At 37.2% G+C, this 20,337-nt stretch overlaps 1 protein-coding gene across 1 annotated transcript in view; it reads left to right on the forward strand.

Moving 5' to 3' along the window:
* Nucleotides 1–20,337, forward strand: part of Gpr158 (G protein-coupled receptor 158) — a 501,792-nt gene that overhangs the window by 152,969 nt on the left and 328,486 nt on the right. The window lies entirely within an intron of this gene.

Below are 20,337 nucleotides of genomic sequence, written 5' to 3' on the forward strand. Positions count from 1 at the left end.
ACTGTGTAGTTCAAGCTGGGCTTTAATTCACTATGTAGCTCAGAGTGGCCTCCAACTCACAGGGATCCTCCTGCCCCAGCCTCCCAAGTGCTAGGATTGCAAGTGTACACCACCATGCCCAGCTTTGTTCCTGCCACTCTTAATCCCTCCAAATACATTGTGAAAATTTGGGGAAAAGGATATGTATGTATGAATTGAAGAGCTGACAAGGGGAAAAACTGTTTAGAAACAGTATTCTGCAATAAAGTTTTTCAGCTGATAAAAGCTCTGTTGTGTATCTTAGATCTCTGTCTCTAAAATAAGATGGTCTGACTAGATAGCCATTTAGAATTCTTCTAGTTTTAAAAGTTCAGTCCTTGGGTCAGAGAAGGTGAGCCAGCCCCAGCACCTGGAACGAAGCTCCCTCGCCGCCATCCCAAGATCCTAGGTCAGAGAAGCTGAGCTGGTCCCAGCACCTGAAAGGAAGGTCCCCTGATGCCATCCCAAGCTCCTAGGGCAGAAAAGGTGAGCCAGTCCCAGCACCCCGAAGGAAGCTTCCTTGCCACCATCCCATGCTCCTAGGGCAGAGAAGCTGAGCTGGTCCCAGAACCTGGAAGGAAGCTCCCCTGCCACCATCCCAAGCTCTTAGGGCAGAGAAGGTGAGCTGCACGGGTGCCAGAAGCGCCCCCCCAACCATGGAAATGAGAAGATACATAAACAAGCCCCCAAAACAGACTTCTGGATCACCTACAGCAACCCTAAAGGGAACCAAGATGGAACAATCTGATACCCAACTACCTGGACTCCCTGAACTGGCAACAAAAGAGGAGCTGGGAAAAATGAAATCAGAAATAATTACTCAGATAACAGCAAAGATTTTGCTCATGGTGCAAGACATGATTAATAAATCTAGACAGAACATAGATAAAAGAATAGAGGATCTGAGGAACATGATGGAATCCCAACATAGGAAACAAATGGAATCCATAAAACAGATGCAAACAGATTTCGAGGAGATTAAAAACTCCATCGAAAGTCTGCACAGCAGAATGAACCAATGTGAGGATAGAATTTCAGATATAGAAGAAAAGATTGCAATTAGTGACCAAGAAAAGAAAAGTTGCTTTAACATTGTGAAGGAACACAAGAAATCAATCCAGCAGCTGCTAGATGATGCAAAGAAGAATAACATAAGACTGATTGGAGTCAATGAAGAAACAGGAGAGAGTGCAGATGACATAAAAGATCTATTCACAGAAGTGATGGCAGAAAACTTCCCAAGCAAGAGAAAAGAACTTGACATACAGATAAGTGAGGCATATAGGACTCCAGCTAGCCTTGATAAAAAAAAAATCTACAGATAGGCATATAATAATTAGGATTCCAGAAATCCAACAGAAGAACAAAATTCTGCAGGCAGTGAGAGAAAAGAAACAAATCACATACAAAGGAAAGCCCATCAGAATCACAGCAGACTTCTCAGTGCAAACCCTCAAGACAAGAACAGCTTGGAGTGATGGATTTCAAGCCCTAAAGGAAAACAGTCTCCAACCCAGATTGATGTTCCCTGCAAAACTCTCTTTCAAAATGGATGGAGAAATAAGATACTTTCATGATAAAGAGCACCTCAGGAATTTCATGAATACCAAACCAGCACTCCAAAAAATTTTAGACATACCCTAGGAAAAGTCAATGAGGATCACAAACCCAGGTAACCCAGCAGAATGAATCCATTGGTCGTGACAAATTAAACGCAAAGGGGGAGAATCCAACAAAAAGAAAAAGTCATGACAAGGCTTTTAAAACTTTTAACTTCATCTCCCTAATGAGTGTATAATTCAATCTTGTTATTGTACTGATTAGTATTTTTCTGATTCTAGAGTTGGTATTTTCCTTGTGCTATACTGGCTATTTATCATCTTCTTATGTCTACATTTTAATTGGGTTGTCTATTAATGAGCTGTAAGAGTTCTTTATATATTCTGGTCATAGGTTATAGGCATTGTAAATATGGTCTGTTTTAGGACTACTTTTCATTTTAATGATGTCATTTAAAGTTCTAAGTTTTGATGGAATCTGATTTATCAATTTTTTTCTTTTATACATCATGTCTTTTGTATCCTAGGTAGTTCTTGCCTACCCTGAATTCATAAATATTTTCCCTTATAATTTCTTCTTAAAGTTTTATACTTTTAGGCTTTCTTATTTAGGTTCATAGATCCCTTCAAGTTATTTTCATGTTTGGAAAAAAAGGGTTGAGGTTAATTTTTTTATACAGATACCAGGTGTTCTAGTGCTGTTTGCTGAAAACACTCTCTCTTCCTCAGCTCTTGAATTGAGTTTATATTCTATAAAATGCTAATGTCAAATAATCTTTCAAAACTCAGTGGACCATATATGTGTGGTTCTATTTCTAGATTCTCTGTTTTATTCCAATGATCTATATGTCTTTCCTTACACCAACACTGCCTTGATTCCTGTAGCTTTAGAAGAAGTCTTAAAATTAGGTCCTAAACATCTTCCAACACTGTTTTTTTTTTTTTTTTTTTTTTTTTTTTTGGTACCAGGGATCGCACTTGGCTCCTTGCGCTTGCAAGGCAAGCAATGGAACCACTGAGATAAATCCCTGGCCCCAACACTGTTTTTTTTTAAACTTTTCTAGGTCCTTTGTACTCCTACCTAACTTTTAAATTTCAATATCCAATTCTTCATTTATAGCAAGTATACACAGACCTGAATTTTTATATATACCTTGTGTTTTCTATCCTGCTAAATTCAAATACAAGTTCTAGGGGCTCCTAGAGATTTCTTAGTATTTTCTCTGTAGATGATCATTTCATCTACATATAAAGATTTTGCTTCTACCTTGCCAATCCTATCCTAATTGTGTCATTTTATTGCCAGACTATTTTGGTGGGGCCTATGTTTCAAAGTTTAATGGACAGATAAAGAGTAAGCGTATCTGCCCTTGTTCCCCACCTTAAGGAGAAAGCATTATATCTTCTCCATTCATATAAGGCATTCTCACTGGAAGTATGGAGTACATGTCTTTAATCTGTTGAGAAGTTTCTGTTCGACTTCTAGGCTCTTGATAGCTTTTACCATGAACAGCTGTAGAATTTGCTCCAATACTTTTTCTTCAACTAGTGACAGGATCCTATGGCTTTTTCCTTTCCTCTGTTAAAATGATGACTTTTGGGGGTGGATCTTCCAATGCTGAACCAACACTGCCATCCCTATAATAAAACCACTTTCTACATCCTGCCAGATCTGACTTCTAATAGTTTGTTTTGTTAAATTTCTATGTTCATATTTTTTTCTTCTATTATCTTTATCCAGTTTTAGGATTAGCACAATGTTGATTTCCTAAAATGAGGGGAGAAGTGTTCCTTCTTTTTTATGCTTTAATTGTTTGATATAATATGTCAGTTAAAATGTATATGAGCCTGCTGTTGTCATATGGGTAGGTTTTCAAGCTAGGAATATACTTTCTTTAATAGGTGCTATTCAAATTTTATATTTCCTCCAGAGTTAGTTTCATGAATTTGTCTTCCAATGTACTTCTTAGAAGTTGTCAAATTTATTTCAAAAAAAGATTTTTGTAATATGCTTTCTATATCCTTTAAAATTCTGTAAAATCTGTGGTAATGTCTCCTAAATCTTGATATTGTAATTTAAAAAATGTATAATTGATATTGTGTAACAGGAAGAAAAAGTCTAAAGGGGCAGGGGAAGTGGGAGGGGTAGGGGAGAGGAAAAAAAGGGAAAAGAAAAAATATGAGAAAAGGAAAAATATGGAAACAAAGTCTTTGCAAATAGGGAAGGGTGGAGGGGGTGAAGGGAGGGCAGGGGAAGGGGAAAAAAGTAAAAACCAAGATACTCATGTAATAGTACAAGATCCCAATGATGTATGTAAGTGTATTTTATATCTAAAATGCACCAATAAACTTAATGGGGAAAAAAAGCTCAGTCCTTATGCCAGTTCTCAACTCTAATTATGCATTAGTAATGAAATAGAAAATGTCAGCATCGGGGTCTCACTCCCACAAATACTGCCATAATCGGTAAAATTCCTCAAATTTTATGTAAATTAAGTATTTCCAAAGTAGAACTTTCTCAAGATAAAAGGGATAGACTAAGTTAAAGTGAATCTAAGTAGGAAAAACATACCCAGAATTATTAAAGAGGTTTGTGAGTGAACACTTTTTTGCCTTGAATTATGTTCTGGCTTAGGTAAATCATATTCTGTATACTGGGATTATGAGAAATTTGTGAAAAATAAAATGGTATGAAAAGGAAAATGTTTGGATTTTCAAAAAGTGTTGAACTCTGTATTTTGCAAATTGATACATTTGTCAGTATGTATAACCCAGCACCAATTTCAAGATACATAGGATTTTCATCTTTCAAGAAATTTTTCTGGTTTCTTTGTGATCACCCCGCCCCATGTGAGATAACTATTAATCTGACTCTTTCACCAAATATTTGATTGTTGTATAATTTTATATGAATGAAGTCATACAATCCGCACTCTTTGCGTTCAGCTGCTTTTGTCCCTACAGATCATATATTTGTTGGATTTATCAACAGTTTCTTCTTTTTTATTGTTGAGTAATATTCCCCTGGAAAGCCCAAGCTGTTTTGCACATCACTATTTTGGCAGAGCTCAGGCCTTAGATTTGAGCTTTAAACTGCCGCTTGTTATAGGCTTGGCTTTTGGCTTCAAAATATATCTTACTCTTGGTCAAGGTCAGCAACCTGTTTCTAAAATATCCCGGAAGTAAATATTTTGGAATATGTGAGCCACATAATGTTCTCTGTCATATATTTGTCCTATTTTTAAAAACTCTTTAAATATGTAAAAACAATCCTGAGCTTGTTAGCCATACAAAACAAAGTAAAAAAAATCCAAAAGGAATCAAATAAAAACAAAGCAGACAGAGTGTAGGCGTATGTGGGCCTCAGGCTGCATTCTCCCAGTTCCTGCTCTGGCTCAGTGTTGTCTGTAGATCTTTCCATGTGGTGTGAATGTGTGAGCTGCCCATAATGGTACCCACGAGTCATGTTTAGTTATTAAGAAAGGACTCCAGAATTAATTTTACACACAGTTTGAAGTGGAAACAGCACTTCAGCACAAACAGATGATACCAAAATAGATTCTGAACAAATTATCTAGGCTACTATAATTTATTTCTCAGTTCCTCATCTGATGGATGAATATAATGTAGTAACCATGATATGTGGCATTTGACAAAGTATTTCCTGATGCCTCATGTCAACATAAGAAATTAGATTTGAGGACAGGTAAGCATTCTTAATTAGTAAATACTTATAGTAATCAGGTCAAGGCATTGATACCATGTATACTAATTCATGATATGTTAATTGCTGTGCTGCCCAATAGGTAACCACTAGCCACATGTAGCTATATAAATTTAAATTTTAATTAAAATTTCTATTCATCTGTACTCACCACATTGTACATACTCAGTGACTTCAGTAGCTTGTTGGTGCTGTGTTGGATGGCATAGGTGTAAAGCATTTCTAGTAGAAAGTTCCATCAGGTAGCACTGCTGGAGGGAGGTCTCCAGGAGCATGACAGTTAACTCCATCCTTAACCCTTGTAGTGCCCAATATTTTTACCATGATTTAGATAAAGAAACATAGATAAAGAGAATGTCATTATCAAATTTGTAGATAATACAGGGTTACAAAAGAAAAATAAATATGTGAAAATGACTAAAGCAGCTTCCTGAAAGATCTTGACAGCATCTTTGGAATAGTGGCATCCCAAACTGTTAAACTAATATGTGTCCAATGGATATTGCCATTCTTAGCATATAAGTGTGCTAACTAATCCCTTCTTTGTGAGTCAGAGTATATCTCAGCAAATTAAGGCTTCTAAGAAATCTTGGACTAAGGCAGTATTAACTCAGAGCAATGGATTAGATCTAACAAGATAAAATTTAACAAAAATAAAAGGAAAAAGCTGTCTTTTGAGGTCTCCATGTTATTTACACAGGTGTAAGAAAGAGTGAGATCTGGCCTAGAAGCAGCATATAAAGGACTGGGGTCACACAGTTACACACTTGGTGCAGTCAATAACACAAGTTCCTGCCCCTGCCCTTGCAAGAAGCTATTATGGTTTAGACTATGTCTGTGTTTGTGTAATGGCAACATATGAAGAGGATGTTAGTAAAGTCTGTTGTGGATGCTGTGTTGAAACTTTCTAAACAACATTATTATTTTTATAAATATGAAGTTTCTAAGTTTTCATTAAAAGATAGGATGTGACCCAGATTTTTTCAAAATGCACATGTAGTTGAGGGAGCTTGGGTTTGGAAATACCTAGCTTTGGGTCTCAGATTCACAGTGTACTATAGGTACATCACTTAGCCAATGTCCTTACTTTTATGGCTTAGTTTCTTCAACTATAAATGCTATCTCTGGATATCTAAACTTAAGATTGCTGAAGGGACTATGTGAGGTATAAATGTTTCTTATACAAAAATGAGAAAACCAGAGTGGAAAGTTGAAGAGAGGCAAGATGTTTCAAACCTTGATTAACAGAGAATTTCATATTTCTAGCTCCAGAATATGAAGGCCCTAAAGGTTTGACACCCAGCTCAACCCTTGTGAGCTTGCTTTATAGCCTCTCTTTGCCCTACTTCTCCAACTTGTAAAAGAAGGGTAATAACAGGACTTACTTCATAGACTATTGTGAAGATCTATTTTTATCTTTCTATATATCCTGCTATGCTGAATTATATCACATATATTTCTACAAATTGTCAAAAATGTGTGCAGTTGTCTACAAATTGTCTGAAAAATATTGTCTGCATTTTATAAATGAGAACTTAAGAATTTAAGCACTCATCCAAAGTCCTATTGGCTAGTCAGCTAGTAAGTATTGGATTGTAGTGGTGTACCTCTTTGAGATTGTTACTGAATTCTGGGGTTCTAGGGACTCCTAGAGATTTTCTCTAGGTTATTCTTGTCCTAAAAAAAATTGGAAATTGGACAAAACAAGGACAAGAAGTAGTGAGGTTTTATGTTTATTAAAGTTAGGAAAGAAACATGCTCTGTAGAGTGAGTATGAGCCAATTAAAAGTAGGAAAAAACCTGCACTCTTCAGCATGAAAGTGGACCACTGTGAAAAGGAGAGTACAGTGGACAAGAGGAAAATAGCAGCTGTCTTTTGTATCCCCTACTCCTCAGACTGATGTCAGATGGAACCCATCCTATGAACCTGTTTGAGTTCTGTTGATAAGAATTGAAGATAGCATTTTCTAATTGATTCAAGATGCAGGGCCCAGGCACATGTCTCCAGGATCTCCATGACCGACTGGTCACACCCACTTGCCCAGCCAGCTTGCCATGCCCTAATCTCCTGCCTCAAGATCATTTCTTAGAATAGAGAATCAAATATCCTCATAAAACTCAAGCCTATAGGGAGTAATACTGGAGCTATAGAAACTAGCGACCTTTTGATACCTGAAAAGCTTGATTCTGTAGCAGTTCAGCTAGTGGTTATCCCATCTGTGTCTGAAGAATTCACCCTTATGGAAGTGCCATTTTATCTTTTCATGGCACTGGCTCTTAAAAAGAGGGGCATGGTGAATGAAAAGGTGCTCCACAGCAGCCAGGAAACAGAGAGGGAAAGAGTCAGGAAGGGAGATACACTTTTCCAGGTCACACACTCATTGACCTACTTCTTCCAACCAGGCCCCACCTCTGAATAGCAAGTCAGCTATAGTACCCCCATGACCCAATCACCTTCCAAAAACACTGCCTCCAAACACATGAACCATTAGGGGCACAGTCTAGACTTAAACCATAACATCCCTCCCCTGGCCCACATGAAGACTCATGTCCATCTCATTTTGCAAAATGCAGTTAGTCCATTTCTAGGTTTTAACAGTTCATTGTTAAAACCAGCATCAAAAAATCATCCAAAGTCTTCTCTGAGACTCAAGGCAAACTCTTAGCTGTGAGCTCTTGTAAAAATCAGAAAGAAAGTTAATACTTCCAACATACAGTGGACCAGGGTATGCATTCCCATTCCAAAAGGGAGGAGTAGTGGGATAGGAATGAATGAGACCAAAGCAAGACCAAAACCCGAGCAGGGCAAACATTAAATCTTGTACCTCTGTGTACAGCACCTGAGGCAAGTTGTGGAGAGTGTGAGCTCCAAAGGCCTGGGTAGCCCCACCTTGTGACATGCTAGCTATAGTAAAGGCCTCTCTCCTGGAGTGGTTTCACTCACTGCCTGTGGCTTTCCTCAGTGGATGTTCTATGTTTCTGACTTCTCCAAGATTCTGGGTTTTCCCCTGAACTTTCAGCTTCATTCTCACAGCTTCATGCACTGCCTTCTCAGGGGCATACTGCCTACCCTCTCAGGCCTTCTAAATCTGAGTGGAAGCTTCCCTGATCCCACACCTGCACTCTGCATGTCCATACAACCAGCACCATGTGGATGACATCAAGGTCTGCCACCATTTTGATCAGTAATATGGCCCCGTTTGACCATGGCTACAGTAGCCTCTAAGTGCTTGGATGGCTGAGCACTGTGAAAAGAATCCCTGGAAATCAGTGCCCTAGGGATCTGTTTTCAAGCAGGGTCCTTGGGGCTCTCTTCTCAAAGCAGTCTTTTAAAAAAAGCTTACCTTTGCCATTTTATACTCGTGAGCCAGTGAAGCATGTGACCTTGCTGATTCTTGAGATGCCCTCAAGTAATCTTTCATAATGAACTGATGCAAAATACTTGGCTTCTTTTTAATGCTTATATTTTCAGCACCTGTGCTCTGTTTCTCCAACTTTGCAGGCTCTCCCTTTTTGGCAAAACTGAAAACTTTTAAATAGGGTTTTTGCTCCTGATTTTCACTGTATCCCTTGATAAAAGCAGCAAGCAGTACCCATGCTACAGCTTGAATACTGGGATGCCTTGAAATTTCCTCCACCAGATTAATTAGTCCAATATCTTTAATCTCAGTCTCCCACAGTTTCAGGACATGAACAAAGCAGACAGATTTTCTGGCAGAGTGTAACCTACTTGGTCTTGTGTCCAATTGCCAATGGAGTCTTTTTTCCAACTGAAATCTCCTGAGCTTGGTCTGTACTGTCTGCATTTTTACCAGAATTCTGGTCTTCTGAGCTCTTGCCAAAATCTCCCATCAAGATTAGCTTACAGCACTATCTGGCATCTCCAAACCTTTTGAAACAACTCCCATGGAGCAGTTCCAAAGACTTCTTAACCTCACGGACATGTGTTTTCACAGTGACCCCACTCTGGTACCAAAAATCTGTCTTAGTCACTTTTCTCCTCACTGGGACAAAATATCTGACATTTGCAATTTAAAGGTGGAGAAGGATATTTTGATTATAGTCCTTGATTAGCTGGCTCCAAGGCAGAAATAGCATGGTGGAATGCCTTGGACAGAGAAAAACTGTTCAGGTCCTGAAAGCAATGAAGCAGAGAGAGAGAAGGAGCCAGAAGGGAGTTATGTCCTTGCAGGTCTTGTCTCCAGTGATCTACCTCTTCTGATCAGGCCCCACCGCCCAAATGTATGCTCAACCACTGAACTCACCAATGCTTGAATCTACCAGTGAATTCAGTGCTCCACAGTCCAGCTAGCCTACAAAATTCTGCTTCTTAGTGCATGAGAGTCTGGGAGAATATTCCAGATCCAAACCTTAAAAGTCAATTTCAGAAAAGTGAATCTAAATTACTATAAGTGATTTTAAAAACAGCATTAAAATTTAGCATGTTTTCAGCCTTCATTTGAAATGCCTCTTTGGAGTACTCCTTCTTCTCCACTCCCATAATTACCACACCAAATTAGGTTTTTACTTCACAGGTAGACAGGTGTCATCTCCTAACTTATTTTATTGCTGTGTTTTTTATCCCCACCACTTCCCTAAAATGTCATTTTCCCTAAATCACTTCCATGGTCAAGGATGGATAATGACTCCATACTGTCTACGCTTTTAATCATTTTTATTTGTTTTCTTGGTGGGCTTGTAAAATCATCCATAATTTAGCCATTAGATTTTACCTAGCACTATATATCTTTTACTGAATGTTCTTCCAATTGTCATTTGAACTTCTTACTGTCACTTATTATTTCATAAATACTTCTGATGGCATTGTGAATACAACTGTAAACAAATTAGACTTGGCCCCTGTTGCCATAATAAATAGGATCTGATGGACAACACAAATATTAAAAGAGTAAGAAAAAATATAGAGACATAATTTAGCCTTTCCTCATATTTTCATAGTACATGTGTGCATGCCTTTGCATGCATACACACACACACACACACACACACACACACACACACCTGTTTTTTTGCCTTTATATATACTGATTCTATCACCTGGGATTATTTTCTTCCTTTCCTGTATCTGCAAATATATGGCAAGAGTTTTAGAACAATGTTACATGGTTTATCCTTAGATAAGTTTATTTTTGTATTTTTTTGTTAAATTCTTTTATTGGTACATTTTAGGTATACAACACAATTACATTTCTCATTGGGAATTGTACCTTTACATAATGCATCTTGGTTCTTATTTTGTCCCCATTCCTAGCCCTCCCTTCACCTCTTCCACCCTTCCCTATTTACAAAGACTTTATTTCCAATTTTTCCATTTCTCATCATTTTTCCTTTCCCTTCTTTCCTTTCCCCTGCCCCTCCCACTATCTCTACCCCTTTGGACCTTTTCTTCCTATTTTGCATTATCAATTATTCATTCTAATCATTGGTACATTTTAGGTATACAATATAATGACATTCATCATTGGAAATTTGCACCTTTACATAGACTCTCTTGGTTCTTATTTTTCACCCTTGCCCAGCCCTCCCTTCAACCTCTCCATTCCTCCCTATTTACAAAGATTTTCTTCCTATTTTTCCATTTTCTCATATTAATCCCATTCCCTTCTATCCTTTCCCCTACCCCTCCCACTCCCTTCCCCTTTGCCCCTTTTCTTCCTATTTCACATTACCTATTATACATTTTAGTCCTTATTTACACTTTCAGTTTCTCACACCAGAGAAGCTATTCAGTATTTATACATGTGTGTCCTATTTATTTCACTTAAGAGTATCACCTCAATGTGCATCCACTTAGCTATAAATGTCTCTAATTTCTCATTTTTATGGCTGAATAGTACTCCATTTTATTTTTAAAAACCCACATTTTTCTTTATCCAGTCTCCAGTTGATGGGCATTTGGGCTGCTTCCAAGTTTTAGCTATCACAAACTGTGCTGCTATGAACATAGGTGCACATATATCACTGTGGCATGATTCTTTTAATTCTTTGGGGAAGATCCCCAGCACTGGAAGAGTGAGGTCAAATGGGACTTCCAGTCCTAGTTCTTTGAGGTATCTCCATACTGATTTCCACAGGGCTTGCACCAGTCAACACTTCCACCAGCAGTGGAGCAGTGTTCCTCTTTCCCCACAACCCCGCCAGCATTTATTATTGGTTGATTTCATGATAGCAGCAATTCTTTCTGGAGTGAGGCAGAATCTCAGCATTGTTTTCATTTGCATCTCTCGAATGACCAGTGATGTTGAACATTTTTTCATGTATTTCTTTGCTATTTCTACTTCTTTGTCTGAGAAATGTCTGTTCATTTCAGATGCCCATTTTTGGATTGAGTCTTTAAATTTGGGAGGTCTGATCTTTTTAAGTTCTTTATAGATTTGAGATAGTAGACCTTTGTCTGAGGAAAAGCAGGTGAAGATTTTTTCGCACATTGTGGGTTGTCTCTTCACACTGCTGGTGGTTTCTCTTGCTGTGCAGAAGCTTTTTAATAAGAAGAGATCCCACTTGTTGATAGTTTGTGCTAGTTCATGGGCAACTGAGGTTTTGTTCATAAAATCTTTCCCTACACTGATGTCTTCAAGGGTTCTACCTAACCTCTGTTCAAACTGGTTCAGAGTTTCTATTTTAATATTTAGATTTTTAATCCATTTCGACTTTAGGGCATGGTGAGAGATATAGGTCTAGTTTTAATCTTTGGCAAGTTGAAGCCCAATTTTTCAGCACCATTTATTAAAGAGGCTCTCTTTCCTCCAGTGATGGTGTTTGGCTCCTTTATCGAAGATGACATGGCTGAGTGTGTCTGGAGTTGTTTCTGCATCTTCTAATCTGTTCCACTGGTCCTCAGGTCTGTTTCTTTGCCAATACCATGCTGTTTTTATCACAGTAGCTTTGTAGTAGAGTTGCAGGTTGGTGATTGTGATGCCCACTGCCATGTCTCTGTTACCTAGGATTGCTTTTGCTATTCTGGGTCTCTTCTTGTTCCAAATGAACTTTTGGATTGTTTTCTCAAGGTCCATGAAGTATGCTGCTGGGATCTCAATTGGAATTGCATTAAATCTATATAGCAGTTTTGGAAGTATGGTCATTTTCACTATATTAATCCTTCCTACCCAGGAGCAGGGGATGTCTGTCCATTTTCTGATATCATCTTCAATCTCTCTTTTCAGAGTGCCATAGTTTTCAGAGAAGAGGTCTTTGATTTCTTTTGTTAGGTGGATTCCTAAGTATTTCAGTGTTTTGGATGCTAATGTGAAAGGAATTATTTGCCCTATTTCTCTCTCAGTGAGTCTGTCATTGGTGTAGAGGAAAGCTATTGATTTTTCTGTGTTGACCTTGTAACCAGCCACTTGACTGAATTTGGTTCTTAAGTCTCGAAGACTTTTGGTGGAGTTCTTGGGCTCTTCTATATAGAGTATCATGTCATGTGCAAATAATGACAATTTAACTTCATTTCCTATCTTTATTCGTTTTATTTCTTTCTCTTGTCTAATTGCCATGGCTAATGTTTCCAAAACTATCTTGAACAGGAGTTTTGATAGTGGACATCCTAGTCTTGTTCCTGATTTTAGTGTGAAGGATTTCAGTTTTTGACCATTTAGTATGATATTGGCTGTTGGTTTTTCATAGATGGCTCTTATCAGTTTGAAGTACAGACCATCTATTCTGGTATTTTGTAGGGATTTTATCATAAATGCATGTTGGATTTTGTCAAATCCTTTTTCTGTGTCTATGGAGATAACCATATGGTTTTTGTCCTTGGCTCTATTGATATAGTGTATTACATTGATTGATTTGCATATGTTGAACCATCCCTGCATCCCTGGTATGAATCCTACTTGATCAGTGTGTATGATCTTCTTGATGATCTTCTGCATTCTATTTGCCAGTATCTTATTAAAGATTTTTGCATCTATGTTCATTAGTGAGATTGGCCTATAGTTCTCCTTTTTGGTTGGGTCTTTCTCTGCTTTGGGCATCAAGGTGATGCTTGCTTCCAGGAATGAATTTGGGAGTATTGCTTCCCTTTCAATTTCATTGAAGAGTTTAAAGAGTAGTGGCAGTAGTTCCTCTCTAAATGTCTTGTAGAATTAGCAGTGAAGCCATCAGGGCCCGGGCTGTTCTTATTTGATAAGTTTTTAATTATGTTTTCAATTCATTGACTGATATTGGGTTGTTTAGAATTTTTAGATCTTCTTCGTTCAACTTTGGTAATTCATACATATCTAGGAATCTGTCCATTTCTTCTGTGTTTTCCATCTTATTGGCATAAAAGTTTTTGAAATAGGTATTGATTATCCTCTGGATTTCTGCTGGGTCCATTGTAATTTCATCCTTTTCATTCCTAATTGCATGGATTTGGGCCTTTTCTTTCCTTTTTCTGTTAAGGTTGGCTAAGGGTTTGTCAATTTTGTTGATTCTTTTGAAGAACCAACTCTTGGCTTCATTGAATTTTTGTATCGTTCTCTTAGTTTCCATTGCATTGATTTCTCCTCTGATCTTTATAATTTCCTCCCTTGTATGAGCTCTGGGGTTGTCCTGCTCTTCTTTTTCTAGAAGCTTGAGGTTCAGCATCAGGTTGTTTAATATGGCTCATTCTGTTTTCCTAGTATGTGTACTCACTGCTATGAATTTCCCTCATAAGACTGCTTTCATTGTGTCCCATAGATTCCCATATGTTGTATTGTCATTGTTATTTAATTGAAGGAACTGTCTGATTTCTTCTTTAATTTCCTCTGTGACCCATTGGTTATTCAGAAGTGTGTTGTTCAGTTTCCATGTGTTTATGAAATTTTTTGAGTTTCTTTTGCTATGGATCTCCAATTTCATCACACTATGGTCTGATAATATACAGGGGATAACTTCAAGTCCTTTGCACTTACTTAAACATGTTGTATGTGTGAGTATGTGGTCTATTTTTGAGAACGACCCATGTGCAGCTGAGAAGAATTTGTATTCTGATTTTGTGGAGTGGAAGAATCTGTAAACATCTGTTAAGTTCATTTGTTCAAGAGTTTGATTGAGTTTTAGTATTTCATTACTTATTTTTTTGTCTAGTTGATGTATCTATTAGTGATAGTGGGGTGTTGAGGTCCCCCACTACTATTGTTTTAGTGCATATGTGACTGTTCATGTCCATTAGTATTTGTTTTATATAGTTTGGTGCACTAGTGTTTGGTGCATAGATATTTATAATTGTCATCTCTTCCTCTTGGATTGTTCCTTTTACAAGGGTGTAGTGTCCTTCTTTGTCTCTCTTAATCACTGTTGGTTGGAAATCTACTTGATCTGCAAAGAGGATAGCTACTCCTGCCTTTTGTGGGTTGCTGTCACATGGAGTATTGTTTTCCACACTTTAGCTTTCAGTCTATGAGTTTCCTTTTGAATTAAGTGTGCTTCTTGTATGCAGCATATTGTTGGATTTTGCTTCTTGACCCATTCTGCCAGTCCATTTCTTTTGATTGGTGAATTGAGACCATTAACACTGATGGTTATAACTGAAATGTATTGACTTGTCATTGCCATGACTTTTTCTTTTTGTTGGGTTCTCCCCCTTTACATTTAATTTCTTGTGGTGCCAGATGGGTTCATTCTGCTTTGCTTCCTGGGGTTGTGATCCTCAATGTCTGTTCCTAGAATATTGTGTAGAATTTTTTGGAGTGCTGGTTTGGTATCCAAGAAATTCCTCAGGTGCTCTTTGTCATGAAAGTATCTTATTTCTCCATCCATTTTGAAAGATAGTTTTTCAGGGCACATCAATCTGGCTTGGAGGCTGTTTTCTTTTAGGGCTTGGAATATGTCACTCCAAGCTGTTCTTGCCTTGATGGTTTGTGTTGAGAAGTCTGCTGTCATTCTGATGGGCTTTCCTTTGTATGTGATTTGTTTCTTTTCTCTGACTGCTTAGAGAACTTTGTTCTTCTGTTGAGTTACTGGAATCTTAACAATTATATTCCTATGTGTAGATTTTTTTTTGATCAAGGCTATTTGGAGTCCTATATGCCTCACTTATCTGTGTGTCAAGTTCTTTTCACCTGCTTGGGAAGTTTTCTGCCATTATTTCTGTGAAGAGCTTTTTTATGTCATCTGCACTGTCTCCTGTTTCTTCATTGACTCCAATCAGTCTTATGTTATTCTTCTCAGCATCTTCTAGCAGCTACCTGATTGATTTTTTGTGGTCCCTTACAATTTTGAAGCAATTTTTCTTTTCCTGGTCATTAAGTGCAATCTTATCTTCTATATCTGAAATTCTGTCCTCACACTGGCTCATTCTACTGTGTAGACTTTAGTGGTGTTTTTCATCTCCTGGAAATCTATTTGCATCTGTTTTATGGATTCCATTTGTTTCCTATGTTGGGATTCCATCATGTTCCTGAGCTCCTCTCTAGATTCATTAATCATGTCTTGCACTAGGGGCACAATTTCTCCTGTTATCTGAGAAATTATTTCTGATTTCATTTTTTCTAGATCCCCTTTTGTTGCCAGTTCAGTGGGTCCAGGTGGTTGAGTATCAGAGTGTTCCATCTCATTTCCCTTTGGGGTTTCTGTAGGTGATCTGGAAGTCTGGTTTTGAGACTTACTTATGTGTTTTCTCATTTCGACTGAGGGGTTGTGGGGGGTGCTCTTGGTACCTGCACGGATTACCTCCTCTGACCTGGGAGAGATGGGGTAGGGGCTGGGTGCATTGGTAGGGATGGTGGCCCAGAAGCCCCTTCCTCTGGGCAGGGAGCATTAGGACAGAAAGCATCCCCAAATCCCTTTCCTCTGGGCTTGGGAGCAGCAGGAGTGATGGCGGCCAGGAAGCCCCTTCCTCTGGACCAGTAGCAGTTGGACGGTGGGTCAGAAGCCCCTACCTCTGGGCTGGGAGTGGCAGGAGGGATGGTGGCCCTGAATCCCCTTCCTCTGGGCCAGGAACAGTGGGGCAGCAGCTCAGAAGCCCCTACCTCTGGGCCAGGATTGGTGGGAGCCTTAGTTAAGTTTATATTGAGCTACAAGTATTGCATTGGTGTGTAAAACAAGATTTTGAAAAGTCATTCAATAAGGACTTAGATTTACTTTCAAAAGGCTGAATTTTAAGACTTTAATTGAATCAAAATAGAGATGTTCAACACTGACAGTTCTGATACAATGGGCAAGTTAAGTACTTTGCATCATATTTTATTTTTAAAAGAGACATGCAGGCATATGATGTAAAATTTTTCTTACTACTTTCTTTGTAGAGTTTTCATACCAGCCTGTTGTTGTCGTACAGGTAGGTTAGGAAAAAAACCCCATGCCATTTGAGATGAAGGTTCTCCTCTAATCAGTTTTCAAACTTTTTGGCTCAAGACTGACTTTACACTTAACTGCAAGCCTTTTTGGCTATGTGAGTTGTATCTATTAATATTTACCTTATTAGGAATAAATACTCAGACAATTACAAATATTTATTAATTCATTTTAAAGTAACAGTGTGAACATGTTGCATGTTAGCACTTTTTAAAGTGAAAAGTAGCTATGTTTTCTAAAACATAAAAAATAGAAAATTGATATTGGTTCATTTTTCTGAATTTCTTAGACATCTGTCTTAATAGAAGGCAGGTGGACACTTGTATTTTTTTTTCCTGCATTCAATCTGTTGCAATATTTATTTTGGCTGAACTGCATGAAGATTATCTGGCCTCACAGAGATATGTAGTTGGAAAACAAAGGAATATTTTAGTACCATTTTCAGGAAATTGTGAATATTTTTCTTTATACTCCAAAACTTGATGTAATAATTTCTTAAATGTTATTTGCAGTGTAGGCTATAAAACTATTGCTATATACTAGTTGCTCTATGTTACATTAAAACCCATTAGTGTGTCTTGCAGCCTGAGTTGGTGTTTTACCTATCCATGATTTTGCTACATCATATATTAGAGATATTATTTTACTGAGATATACAGATTTTGCAAATAATTACAAATTTCACCACAAAATACAAAAATATTATATATGTTAAATTTACCACTAATCTCATCAGAACTGTATTTCACATTTTAAAGCTGTCAAGCTCACATTTGAAGATACAGGTTTTCCAAAACTTGAATTTTGTCATTGGTAGAAAATATTGACAGTTATTTTTCCCTGAAGTGGAATTCACTTTGTTCATTTTCTAAATAATGTTTGCCAGATAGCTGATCTGAATAGCCATAATTTATCTGTCACTTTTCTCTTTCAAGAAAATGATGTTCCATAAATTAGTGCTAATTCCACACACAAATGAAGGGATTGTACAAGCAATTTTCCTTTAGATAAGCATTGTGATTTTGTGTACAGCACAAGTACTTTATGCATACTTTCCATATTGCTGTACTGAATATGAAATGGACTCAATAGTTGAGATATAATACTATTAATTTAATTTTAAAAGACACTCAAGGTTTGAGATTTTTAAAATATTAATTTTTACTGCTTGGTCAGGGATATTCTTAAATTAAGCTGGATGTTTTTGTAGTGATTGGCAGTGAAGAATATAATAGCTGTGAATTAGATTTGATGCCATTGCCTTGATTCCTGATAAGATGCCAGAAGTTTTCACCTCCACATTTTTGTGCCATGCACATAAGTATCAGCACAATAGAAAAGGCAGCGTTATTAGAAAGAAATTTTTGACAGTGTTGATTCCTAGAAAGTCTTGGGAATCCTCTGCTATTTGTAGATCACACTTTAAAAACTGCTGATATAATAGATTTCTCTTTTATATTTCTGTTTACTGTTGTTTTCAGTACAATCTTTAAAAATAGTGAGAAAATGAATATCCTTACCTAGTTTCTTATCTAAACTAAAATATATCTTGTATTTCTCCATTAAGGAGATGCTCCCTTTAAGACTATATATATATATATTCCTATTTTTCCAGTGCTTTTAAATTAGAAATAGATACTAAATTTTGTCAAAGGATATTTTTGTGGCATTTGTACTAGTAACCATATCATTTTTCCCTTAGATGTTTTATTAAGGTCATTGTATTAATGGTCTCCTAATCCATTAATAGTTCCTGGAATAAATTTTACTTATTTTACTCATGATGTATACATATCTTAGTATAGAGTTTGAGTAGTAGAGATTTAGTTTGTTAATATTTTATTTGATAGTTTTATACTGATATCAATGTGATATGAATCTCTAATTTTCTTTTATTGTGCTGTCTTTAAAGATTTAGGGTTTTTGTTTTTTGTTGGTACCAAAGATTGAACTCAGGACCTGGCACTTGCGAGGCAGGTGGTGGAACCACTGAGCTAAATCCCCAGCTAAAGATTTAGGTTTAAATGATATATTTAGTGTATGAAAATAATTTGGAATGCTTTACCTTCTGAACACTGGAACACTTTATGTAGCATTGAGATTATCTGGTCTTTAAAGATTTGATAGATTTTCCCAATGAAATCATCAAATGCTTTTCGCATTTGCAAAAAAACTTTAAAAAACATTATTGTACTTACCTCTAGTTTTAAAAAAACCTTTTTGTTCTCATGCATACAACAGATGTTTCCTCAGTTATCTGTGGTTAGATCATACCCATTTGCTTGTAAATGGCTTAAGAAATGCTCAACTGTACTGGATTTAAGTATTTTCTATAGATTTGATACTTGAAGGGCAGCCTTGGAAATATATTAAAAATCATGTTATCTTCTTTGAGTTCTTTCTTAAAAATACTGTTCCATTGTTGCCTTGTTTGCATATTGCTTTTGAGAAGTCTAATGTCAGTCTAAATCTCTTGCTCCTGTAAGTTATTTGATATTTTCCCTTGAGGTCTGGAGGAAATTTTTTTATCTTCTCATGTCTCAGAGTTCATCATTGATGATCAGTTTTCCCAGGTTAAGGTTTTTTCCTGTGTAGATTAAAGCAAAGATTCCAAAATTTCTCAGTTCATGGTACTGGTTAGAATTTCCAGTTCTATTTTTGTCAGAAAACTGATGAATACTTTATTTATGGATAGTCCTTTGGAGGAGGAGAAAGGAAGGAGACAGATTATTTGTCCCTCAATTAAAAAATGTCTTTTTAAATTCATTTTAATCATTTTTATCCTTACTTACACTTTCAGTTTCTCACACTAGAGGTACTATTCAGTATTTACACGTGTGTCCTATTTATTTCACTTATGAGTATGGCCTCAATATGCATCCATTTAACTAAAAATGCCTCTAGTTTCTTGTTCTTTATGGCTAAGTAGTACACCATTTTATAAAAAAGAAAAACACATTTTCTTTATCCAGTTTCCAGTTGATGGGCACTTGGGCTCTTTCCAAGCTTTAGCTATTACAAACTGTGCTGCTATAAACATGGGTGCACATATATCACTGTGGTATGATTCTTTTAATTCTTTGGGGAAGATACCCAGCAGGGGAATAACTGGGTCAGATGGGACTTCCAGTCCTAGTTCTTTGAAGTATCTCCATACTGATCTCCACAGTGGTTGCACCAGTCTACACTCCCACCAGCAGTGGAGCAGGGTTCCTCATTCTCCACAGCCCTGCCAGCATTTGTTATTGGTTGATTTCTTGATGGCAGCCATTCTTTCTGGGGTGAGGTGGAATCTCAGCATTGTTTTCGTCTACATGTCTCAAATGACCGGTGATGTTGAACATTTTTTCATATATTTATTTGGTGTTTCTACTTCTTTGTCTGAGAAATGTCTTTTCATTTCAGATGCCTATTTTTGAACTTGGTTTTTGAATTTGGGGGGTCTAATTTTATACTCAGCCACCTCATCTTTGACAAAGGAGCCAAACACCTGCACTGGAGGAAAGATAGCCTCTTTAATAAATGGTGCTGGAAAAACTGGATTTTAACCTGCCAAAGGTTAAAACTAGACCCATACCTATCAAAATATGTCTTGAAGGATCCTTAATTTACATCTTTTGCTTTTCTTTCTGTCTCAGAATAAAAAGTGGGCTGGGTAATGTGGCTCATTTTGAAGGTACAGCATTTGAGAGCGAGAGAGAGAGAGGGAGAGAGAGGAACAAGGAAGAGGAGGAGGAAGAGAAAATGGGGCACTCA

Source organism: Heterocephalus glaber, unplaced genomic scaffold (genome assembly GCF_053883595.1).
Source record: "Heterocephalus glaber isolate CG9 unplaced genomic scaffold, H.glaber_assembly_v1.0 deba00000768, whole genome shotgun sequence".
Taxonomy (NCBI): Eukaryota; Metazoa; Chordata; class Mammalia; order Rodentia; family Bathyergidae; genus Heterocephalus; species Heterocephalus glaber.